Source organism: Canis lupus, chromosome 37 (genome assembly GCF_048164855.1).
Source record: "Canis lupus baileyi chromosome 37, mCanLup2.hap1, whole genome shotgun sequence".
Taxonomy (NCBI): Eukaryota; Metazoa; Chordata; class Mammalia; order Carnivora; family Canidae; genus Canis; species Canis lupus.
In genome coordinates, this window is record NC_132874.1 from 20355687 (window position 1) to 20365754 (window position 10068).

A 10068-nucleotide genomic window follows, 5' to 3' on the forward strand; every position below is an offset into this window, starting at 1 on the left:
CTTCATCAGCTTCATTGAGGTTTGGTTAGATGTCATTAGGGGTAACTTGGAAATGGGAGAGAGAGCACGAGGAGAGAGGATGACACTGCTCTCTCACAGAGGCTTAGGAAATCAGGCCATTCCACTGAGAACCTCACAGCGATGTCAGATCCTCTACTACCCCACATACCCTGCCTCCCCATGAGTTGAAGTACTAGGGAACAGTCTGGTCATGAGCCTACATGACATCGTCTTCTCCCTGAACATTCAAAAATGCCTTGATTTGCACATAGATCTACCTTGATTTAGTTCTAACTATGCGAAACAAAATGGAATAAAGAAACTTATTTTTATATCAGTTTTACCTAAACTCAAAGTTTGTGGCCCCTATTACCTATAAGACCAATAATGGCCTGAAACCTGGTTTCCAGTTAAAGATGAGTCAAAACCTAGCCAATTGATGGCATTGACCCTAGAGAACAGTCTTGCCCTCTAGAAATGTGTCCTCAGCACTTACCAGTGGTCATAATGAGTAGCCATCCTCTGCCCAACCTCTCATCTACAAGAGCCTTTATGCCACAGTGGGGTCCCATATTTTTAGCAGTCTTTTATCAAAGCATCCCAAACCCACAGAAGGCCCATATCCAGGGGGTTCTCCAAGATCCCCGACAGAAGGCACTGGGAGTTAGTCTCTGTTGAACCCTTGTTGCTCTTGCCTGTGCTCAGCAGCACTACACAACCTTCAGAAAGTGGAGGAGCATCTGATTTGCCATTCTATTTGCCTTTTCCTCAAAAGAGAGCTTCCTAAGCTTAGCGGAATATGCCCTTATGTTACAAACTATGGCATTTAATAAGAATTCTGAATAGCTTCCTACCATAATGACATCTTTATTCTCCTGTTCTTAATGATATTTAGCATTTACCTTTTCTTTACTGTTTCTGGGGCTAGTTTCTATGGCTAACATTACCCATATTTCAAATATGGACATCTATATAATATGGGGATTTTCAAGTGAGAAGTTGACCCTCCCACCAAGTACTCCCCTACCCAAACCAGACCTGTCCAGGCTGAAGTACCCATGGTATTGCCCTGGTGCTGCCAAACTTGCTTTTTTGCACACTGCTTTTACTATAGGTACAAGGCCAAGCTCACAAGTATTATTCTTTTGTCTTGGCTATAACAATAAATTCAAAATATCTGGTTCTGAAAGAGGAATCTAATCATTAAAAGAAATGCTAAGGATCTCCAATAATATCCCAATTATCTTTATTGAGCATATAATGCTAAAAAAAACAATATAGATCAACAAAGCATTATTACTTATATAAAATTTAAAAATAGGTATAATAAAACCTCTCTCTATGATGAAAAAAAATAGGCTTTCATGATATCTTCACTAGTAATGATAAGCAGAAAGTGACAGTTATTACCTGGGAAATTTTAAGCTAAAAAAAAAGGGCCTGGGTTCACCTAAATAACCTAAATATTGAAAACATGATATAAAAGTGTTCTACTTGCACAATGTGTTTTCTTTAATCCTGGTTATCTCCTGGGATGCCTGGGTGGCTCAGTGGTTGAGCATCTGCCTTCAGCTCAGGGCATGATCCCAGGTCTGAGGATCGAGTCTTGCATCAGGCTCCCTGTGAGGAGCCTGCTTCTCCTTCTGCCCATGTCTCTGCCTCTCTGTGTCTCTCATGAATAAATAAATAAAACCTTTAAAAAAAATCTTGGTTATCTCCTTAAAAATCTTAAAAATTTAAGCACAGCTGTGGTATCTATGTATTTTAACTAGTGCTAATGTTTTGTTCTGTTAGTGCTCCATACATGTAAAATAATAACACATGATGAAGTCCTGGCTGTGTATTGCTTTTCAAAAATTAATACATTAGATAATTAGGTATTCAAAAGGTTACCTTCACTGTTATTATTTTTTCATTAGTGTTATTACTAATAAAACATGCTGTTTAAACCCCACGGCACACCCATTCCTGTGCTGAATTGAGAAGCAGCAAAGTCCTGCCAAAAATAGAGATTGGTCTGGGGTGCTGCTGGCGAGAGTGTAGACTTTGAAACACTACTTGGCACTATCTACTAAATCTGAATACATGCTGTGACTCTCTGATTCAACTACTAGGTGTATTTCCGACAGAAATATGTACATATATTTACCAAAATATAAGAGTGTTCAAGAATGTTCATAGCATTCAAAATAATAAAAAAAAATATTTTTTAGGAATCCAAGTAAGCCTTAAGTGGGTGCTCTGGCTTGAGATTTCTCACAAGGCAGCAATTAAGGTTAGCTAGGGCTATGGTGTCATCTGAAGGCTGCTTTCAGCTCATTCACAGGTTCTCTGCAGACCGGTGTGCTGAGGGCCTGAGTTCCTTCCTGGCTGTGGGCTGGCAGCCTCTCTCTCAGTTCATTGTCCTTCCATCCCCTCCACAGGGCAGCTCACAACTTGACATCTGGGTCGCATCACAGTAAGGCAAGAGAGCAAGACAGAAGCCAAAAATTTTTTGCAACCTGTCTTCAGAAATGACACCCATCATTTTTGTCATATTCTGTTAAAAATGAGTCACTGAGTCCAGCCTACAGTCAAGAGAAAGGAATTTCACAGGGCATGAATATCAGAAAGCAGGAATCAAATCAAATCATTGGGGGCTATCTTAGTTATTCCTCAATGAAATTTGCATAAGAAAATTATTCTCAAAAGTACCAAGATGAAGCCATAGGCTCTTGCTACGTGAGATTTTTTTGGTTTTATGTTCTCCTCCTTTCTAGGACTAAGAAGTTGTCCATGTATACTAATTGAGCTCTAATTAAGTTTCTTGGGGCTCTTTCCCCCTTAACAGAAGACACCAAGCTTAAGGAATTACTTCATGAAAGACTGCCATCTGACCAGATCCAAATGAGCCTTTTGACCAACTAGTCTACTTTCTTAGTGAAGAAGGTAATAACTGGGTACCAGAAAGAAGGAGTTGCTATTTTCACTTCCATACCACATAGATACAACTTAGTAAAGAACCTAGAAAACTAACAGTCTTCACCATTAATATTCAGGCTACCTCAGCTGGAGTTCACTTCACTGTATATGAAAACCAATAAATGCAGCAGAGACTGTGAGGCAGACCATATGTTAACACGTAGAAAAATAATACCCTTTAATCTTAAAGTTGATTATCTCTTTTCATCTCTGCTGTGCCTTGGCATGGCTTCCCTGACAATTCATACCAAATGTTGAAGGAAGTTGTAGTATCTGGCTGACCCATCACGATGATTGCCTTTGCCAAAAATGACTAACAGTTTCAAATGATTAAAATAGATCCCATTTAGGCAAGCATCCACTTTTCAACTTATAAAAGAAGGTCTGTGGTTCTGGTGTATACATCGCTATGTTTATGGTACAGGATAGTCTGTCAGTAAGCATCGTTGAATGAATGAATGATCATAATGGCCACCTAATGGAGTAGGAAAAGAGTGTTACTCTCCTTGCTACTTATAGTTCAGGCTAACCCTGTCATTTTGGTTACTCTCATTCAAGCACTTCCCATATGCCACTAAAATCCCAAAACACTTTGTCTCTAGGCAATTTGTTTTCTTCTAGAGTTGGCCAAGCATTAAACCTAAATAATATAAAAGAGAATAGGGATCTGAATGCGATGAGAATGAGAACTCCATCACTGAACACAGCTCATTTGAACAAAGCCCATTGACTGGAAACAGAATATCCTGACTTATTCTAATCTGCATTATCCTAACCAAGTTTTCCCAGAACCCTATCTCCCATTTTCCCATGACAACCACCCTCAAGACAATAATTAGAGAGTCAGAAGTAGCCTTTTTCTCTACTCACATTCCTGCCAAGGTGATTGTAAACAGTTCCACAGATAATATTAATCACTTTAGAGCTCCTTAAATTGCTGAGACTGGGGTTCAGGATGAGGCTGGGTTTAGGAACATAGAGGTGAAGAGAACAGAAAGGAGGGAAGCTGAGTTTCCATTTTCTATCTCCAAACTGGGTGCCATGTATTCATCTTCCCACAATACAGCTTCTCGCCATGGGCCAAGCAACCACTCAGGTAGTGAGTCCTCAATCTGGACATGCCGAAGCAGGGGCTGGGCATCCTGTCCATCTGTTGGTTTTGGTTCCATAAGGTTCTGAACTAGACAAGAGAATGGATAATATGATTTATAAAATCATTTCCAAGTCTAAGGATCTATTATTATGAGACTGTGAGTTTTCTATAACACCTAACATTTCCACATCAACATTCTGAGCTAAAACAACCAGTGTGTCATTCAGTCTTCCTATGACCGAGATGACTGTCATGGATTGTGCTTGCAGCATGTGTCCAGAAACAAGAACTTTGTTACCTCTCTCATAACTCATAACTTGTGCTTCATGAGCGCACTCTTGTAACCAACTGTTTTTATCAGATAAGGATAATATGCTCTTGGACTGCTAGTAATGAAAATGGTAGAACAAGAAAAGACAAAGACTTCCCAATTTATTAGCTGAGTTCCCAGGCTTTTTCCACAGCACCTGAGGCCCAATTTTAATGACAATAGCCTTCCAATTAACCATGGATATTAGTAAAAGCAAGTAAAATAAAAGAATAGAAACAAAGAGATATTAAGAACTCAGCAATTAATAAGAATCCAGCCTCCAAAAATATTAACTGCATCAGCAGGTTGAAGGAGGTCAAATTTTCAAGAAATAGTACATACATATTGGAGGCATCAATTCATTGGAAAACACGTGGTACTTTGTATTGCATAGACCCATTGCAAGCTAACCACTATCTGGAATATGAATAAGCTTTTAGATAGCTAGGAATGAGAACACGGATCTGGGAGGAAAAACTGTCAGGAAGCAAAACAGCTGAACAGTGTATGTTAAGATGGAGGCTGATCCTCCATCCAATTTGGCTGGGAAATGGGGTCCTTTAACATGGGAAGTGTTAGGGACCCCTAACTAGGAAGGGTAGGCTAGAGTGGTAAGCCAGAATGAACACAACAGTAAAGGACCTGAGAAGGACCTGAGCCCAACGGTGGGCACTACGAAATTGAGATACGAGAGCTACCAAATTATTGCCCAGTTCACAGCTCTACATACACTTAATATTGCTCCTCCTTCCCTCCACACATCCCCTCCCAAGAGTTAACAAATTTCCTCATTCTTTGGCCTAGGACCTTGGGAATCTCATTTTTCTTTTTCCACCAGGGGGTGGTAAAAAGTCTTCTACGGTGCAGAGCTGAGCTAGACTGTTAATTTGAAGTCTCACCTTTACATCTATAACCCTACTAAAAGTCATAGAAAATTGAGATTGTCTGGTTTGTGAAAAAAAAAAAATAGCATTAAGGACCGATGATATAATTGCCACTTTCTGTGTGCCTCATCCTAAGAGAACACAGGAAACCAGCCCTGGAAAGAGTGGTATTCGAGCTCCACTCTTGTGTCTGTCCCTTTGCCTCCCCTGAAGTAATTTTCAGGGAAAGAGAAAGCCTGTAATTCCAGATGCAGAGATGTCTCACTTAGAATGAAAAATAGATGTCCATTATTTCCAAATTCTTAGGGTGTTAAATGCATGAGAACTAAGCTTTCAGGGAAATCTGAATTAACAAAAATGATGCTGTGAGAAAAGAGAAATTTCTTATGTCTCCAAAGATGAAATGCTGACAGTGTATCTCCTGATAGTAAATGCATTGGCACTAAGTCCTGAGAAAGGGCAGGAGGGGCTGAGCAGGCTGGAAACTGACCATGACTCAGTGCTGCCTCTTTTCATAGACTTCATCTCAGATTCTCAGTAGCTCTCTCCCTTTGCCTTCTCCTGGCCTCAGGGAGGATTCCCAGCATCTTTGCCTCCCCAGTGCATCCCTTCTCTACTTTGACTCATTTGTGTGTGCCTGTGAAAACCATTCGATTTTGGAATTCTAGGAAAGAATAATGAAAGTAGAGGTGTGACCTCATTGTGGCTACCTTTAAATGGATCCAAATTGAAATGTGGGCAGTGCTGAGCACAAAAGCCATATTAACTATAGATTTAGATACTAAGAAAGCTTAAGATAAGGACAATACCCTTTCTCTCTTAGAATGTTATGAGGTTTAAAAAAGAGGTAATATACATGCCAACAACAGCATAGTAATAAGGATTGCTTAAAGTCAACATGGCAACCTCTCAAAAACAATGTTTTATGTGAAAGCTGCTTACAGAATAATCAATTATTATACCTTTTAATCAAAGTTTAAAAGCTTCCAAAGTAATACTCCACATTGCATATGGCTGCATATCCACATAGAACAAAGATGAAACATTCATGAATAGCATAGATGCCAATTTAAAGGTTGTGGTTATGACTTTACGACTAGCAGATATCAGAAAGAGGGACATAGAGAATTTCAGTCTGGGTTGTGGGTGCACAGATATTTCTGTAAATTTGAAATATTATAATAAACAATTATTTTGAAATTAAAAAAAACAATAACCTTTCTCTCTAAAGATGCAGTCACTATTAGAAGGACCTAATTTCACTGACTTTTATGATAATTTCCCTTTAATTCTACTACATTTAATTCTGTATCTTAAATATGAAGGAAAAGGAAGGATGTGAAAAAGATGAGTGAAAATCTATTTCAAAGTTACACAATAAAGATATGCTTTTTGATGATCTCTTGATGGTCTAGGAAGCCTACTCTATCAACCAATAGTGATGATTTCATTATATTTTAGTTACTAGAAAGCAGTATTGTTTGAATCTTAAAAGGCTAACTCATTATCTACTCTTTGGTAAGTATTCATCTCAAGGACACTGCCACTAGCTACTAAGGCTTACAAATGCAAAGTTACACTTTCTGATTTGCAAAATAAAGTATCTTTCCTGCTGAATAACCTATGTCAGGCTTAATTAACCATTCTGTAAGGACATCCAGGTAGGATTAGCTAATTCATACAATTTGTCTAACTTCTCTGTTTTCCACATCATTTACATAATGCTTTATATGCAACAAGTTCTCAATTAAATGTAAATTGAATCTAATTTCATGTTCATTTGTTGAACAGGTTCATAATCTACATGAAAAAGACTGCTTAAACTCACTTCCTTTACACCAACCTAAAAAACATGCCTTTTTAGTTCTGTTTCTTCATATTCTTCCCAAAAGCTATAGACCTACTGAGAATAAAAACTGTTAAGGTCAGATTCTCATGGTGTCACAAAGCGACAGAGCCCAGAAATATAAGATGAAGATTGAAGGTATCTGTATTTCCAATGATGTGTGTGTACAGAGCAGAAACTCCTTTGCAGTCCCTGCCCAGGCGGACTAACCAGAAAAAGCTAACAAAACTTGAGCTGCTTCAGGCCCTTCCAAAGCCCTGGACGGGTCCTGGCTTCATTGTCACATGGTCATAAATATTGTAAAATTTAGGAACGACATTTTAACAACATTCAGTTAAATTAGCTGTTTTCCCTCTGTCATATCGCCCTTTTTGTTGGACTTACCCACAGGCCTTTTGCGGATGCATATAAGAGAAAGGGGAATTGAGAATAGATTCATTCTGTATTTAGTTGGATACCCTTGCATGGTTCCCTTCCCTCTGTGTACAGGGAAATTATCAACAGTTGTCTCAACCTAAGAATGACTTCTAGAAATATTGCTATCTCTTCCTCACAAAAGGTGCAGGGAATAGAAATATGCTGTGGTATCACTATGACTTAGGGTGCTCCTCACTGGAAGTATGTGGGAGAAACAAGGTTTCAAATGTAAACAGCTGGAAGCTAGTCTGTGTACTTACAAACTGAAAGTTCACTTCTTATCAATACCGAATGAAAAAACCTCTTCTCTTAGATATACACTAAATAATACAGCATATATAATTTTAAACATACCACATCTATTTTGAGAGAGAATAATATAAAATAAAATTTTGAATTTTTTTTAGGTTACATCACACAAGCAATTATGTCAGCACATGGACGGACTCACATGTTTATGCACCCCAAAGTATCAGCTCACATCTTAGCAAATTTGATGTGCCTAAACCTAATAAAGCCTGGTAGTTCCAGATGAAATACCACGAAAATTTTCACTGTTGCAGTGAAACAGGCTGAAGAAACAAGTATTCCAGTGACAAACTCCCACACATATTCACCACTAAGTCATAATGTATGTCATAATGGTAATTTGACTACACAATTATACAACTAGGTATAACGTAGGAGTGATTTTAAAATGCATTCAAATTGCTCTTGTTCATGCCCTACTACCAGATAAATTTTGAGATATTTTCAAAATTCTAGATCATACTAAGATTCAAATGTGACTGGAAGGAAGAATTCTAGTGGGAGCCAAAATGTAAACTAAAAGAGAGAAGACTTGTAGAAGTTTCAAAATGTAAAAACCTTCTTCAAGCATTTTTATTTGCCTTGCTTCTTCAAATCATTCTTTCTTCTGGAACAATTTAAACGGAATACCTTTAGGTGGGGCAAGCAAGGTGGGGGAGTGACAACCTCACAGCATGGGGCTTTACAACCTGGGCAGGATGAAGAGGGTACCCCATCTGGGGGGAATGATGGTAAAACAACACGGGCTGTCAGAGCCTGAATAGGGTGAGGGAGAGGTTTTCATGAAGTGGGATAATGACAGCAGTCAGGGAACTATACAGGATCAGAGCCCAAACAGGATGAGGAGCAGTCTTTATGGGAGGATGGCATCAACCCAGGATGGACTTCTGTAGCTAGAACAGGTGCAGAACATGTCCATGTAATGGGAAGGTGGTTATATCAGCCAGCTGGCACAGGCCAGTGGAACGCATACTAGGTGGGAAGGTAGCACGATGCAGATTGTCAAAGCCTCAAGTCAAGTAAGGAAGTCATCCTCATTGGAGAGAGTGGTAGTGGCACCCCAAGACAGAATATTACAACCCAAGCCAGGTAGGGGAAGTGTCTTTGTGGTGGGAGGCAAGGATGGATAGGGGCCAGTATTGGTGACAAGAGACTGGTAAGTAATTATATTGTAGATAGTTACAAAGGGAAAATACTATAATGTATTCAATACTTTGTAGAATTGAATCAAAATAAGAAGTATTGGTGTGAACTCACATTTTTTATATAGATAGATGATAGATGATAGATAGATGATAGATATTAGAGAAATGAATACAAATATGCATATTACATTTGTAACATACATACATATTCTCTCATTCTATTCACTGTTACCTTATAGCAATGAGACCATCTGACACTCACATCATGGTTTCTAAATACCATTTTCCACAAAAAGGCACCAAAACTTTTTGAAAAAAGGCTAATTCTAAGAGTAGGACAGGGAAAATACAAGATAAGCCTGTGGCAGAAAGCCTTGTGGCAGAAAGTCAGGAAATACTCCAAGAATGGTAAAAATATGTAAATGGGCCATGAAAGCCAGCTTGAGGAGACAACTACTGATTAAAGCTGGCACAGTTTCAGCACTAAAATAATAGTAACAGATTATAACCAGTTGAATAAACAATATGTCCTTGCTAATGTAAATAAATAAACGAACAAAAGTATCTATCTTGCACCAACTCAAGAACATAAAAGGAAGAGTTTCACTGGAAAATAACCATTTAAACATAATGCTTAGGGAAATAAGCCAAACACAGAAGAACAAATAGTATATGATACTATTTATATGGGGAATCTAAAATAGTGAAACTTGTGGGCACCTGGGTGGCTCAGGTCATGATCTCAGGGTCATGGGCTCAAGTCCCTGCATCAGGCTCTGTGCTTAGTGGGGACTCTTCTTGAGATTCTCTCTCTCCCTCTTTTTCTGCTTCTCCCCATACTCACGCTGTAAATAAATAAATAAATAAATAAATAAATAAATAAATAAATAAAATCTTTTTAAAAATAATGTAAAATAAAACAAAATAGTAGAACTCATAAAAATGGCAAGGCAGTTACCAAAGCCTGGGGGAGAGGAAAACAGGGAAGTGGTAGTCAAAGGATTCAAAGTTTCAGGTATGCAAGAATGAATAAGTCCTAGAGATCTCCTGTATAACATAGGACCTATAGTAAATAATGCTGTATTGTAGACTTACATATTTGT

The 10068-nt window shown here is 38.5% G+C and overlaps 1 long non-coding RNA gene across 2 annotated transcripts; it reads right to left on the minus strand.

Annotated features, from left to right (window-relative positions):
• Positions 1-1343: 1343 nt before the first annotated feature.
• Positions 1344-8102, minus strand: LOC140626364 (uncharacterized). 2 transcript variants are annotated; one of them, XR_012025553.1, is made up of 3 exons: positions 7963-8102; positions 3832-4141; positions 1344-2567 (listed from the first exon to the last, which is right to left on the minus strand). It is a non-coding gene; the product is annotated as an uncharacterized lncRNA (long non-coding RNA). The 2 variants fall into 2 exon arrangements; XR_012025552.1 differs by lacking the exon at positions 1344-2567 and adding an exon at positions 2602-3436.
• Positions 8103-10068: the final 1966 nt, after the last annotated feature.